Here is a 1,591-nt window from a genome sequence, read left to right on the forward strand (position 1 = left end):
CATTACTTTTTTTTTCCCGTTCGCTCCAGAAGGGTAATTTCCAAGTAATTTCATTTCCTCCTTAAACAACGTCAACGTTGCCTTCAACAATTATATGCCCATAAATCAGTGGACTCCTAATGGAAAACGAATCCAGAAAGCATCATAAATCTACTTTTTTTTTTTTTTTTCTAAGTTGATATGAGAAAATCCACAGCATGTCTTTGTTACAGATGTGAACGTAGCTACTTAATTTTGACATTGCCCCAATAGGTTTAATTCATACCTGCCAACCTTGAGACCTCAGAATTAGGGAGATATTCAAAAGGCGGGGGTAGGGAGGGTGGGGGTTGTGTCACACACAAATCACACACACAAACAAACGTAAAGAAGAATATAATTCATTTATCTGTACATAGTTTATACATATTATGTACAGTAACAACAACCCAAACCCATTTATGCACATCCAACCCAACCCAGTCCATTTAGTTAGGAATTTGCAGGCATATTTTTTTCTTTTTATTCGCCATGTCTTTTCTTTATTCCTCTTCCCCTTCTTCTTCTTTTTCTGTTCTGAATTTGCCGCGCTTGACTTCGGGGTGTAACCTTTATTATTGGGAATGGAACGGCTACAGCGACCGGAAATTTGCTGTCACACCGCCGTAGCCAAGAACGTAAAAATCACTAAGCAACTGTAAACAGGACAGTGCAACGCGGCATTAATTCACTTATTGAGATACAAAAAATTTGGCATTAAATGACAATCTTTTGTCAGAAAAGGAGTTTCTAATATTGTATGATGTAAATAAGTAAAAAGCTAGATTTACCATGTAAGCAATAGGCTACTTGCCTTTTAACCTTGATTACATGGAGGAAGACGAATGCTTAAATGAATTTCGTGTTAGAAAATGTGACCTACCAATTCTGGTAGATTTTCTCTCTTTTTTTATGCATTAAGCATACGCTTTTATCCAAAGCGTCTTACAGTGCATTCAAGCTATATTTTTTCTTTTTTTTACCTATCATGGTAAAATAAAATATTTTTTATTACCTATAGATGTTCTCGGGATTCCCAACGAGATCGTTTGTGATCAAACAATCATAAACTGATGTAAATTACAGTGTCATATGCGGATATGCCATAACATTTATTTACCTAATCTCTCACATTGAAGCGACTCCGGCAAATCAGCTGTTTTCCCGTAGTAGACCGATAAAGTAGAACGTTACAAAGTAGCAGTAAAATTCGCGCATGTGCAATATAACGCCAGAATGGCGTTGCCGTTCCACCAGAGGCTGTTGCTAAGTTCTGTCTGAATCGGCGCCAAGTGACGGATGGTGTAGAAATTTTGTTGTCTGGGTGGAAATCGGGAGAAAGGTCGGCCTGGGAGATTTTCGGGAGGGGCTTTGAAATTCGGGAGTCTCCCGGAAAAATCGGGAGGGTTGGCATGTATGGTTTAATTAAAGGTACAATTTGTAAGATATTTGCATTAAAATATCCAAAAACCACTAGGCTAGTGTTATATATTTTGCCAAACTGCCATCGTTAATCTTCCAGAGACGGCAAGCTTGAGCGGGGAGTTCTTTGGTGTGAGTGAGCAGGAGTAAG

The sequence above is a fragment of the Carassius auratus genome, unplaced genomic scaffold, assembly GCF_003368295.1.
Source record: "Carassius auratus strain Wakin unplaced genomic scaffold, ASM336829v1 scaf_tig00216880, whole genome shotgun sequence".
Lineage (NCBI taxonomy): Eukaryota > Metazoa > Chordata > Actinopteri > Cypriniformes > Cyprinidae > Carassius > Carassius auratus.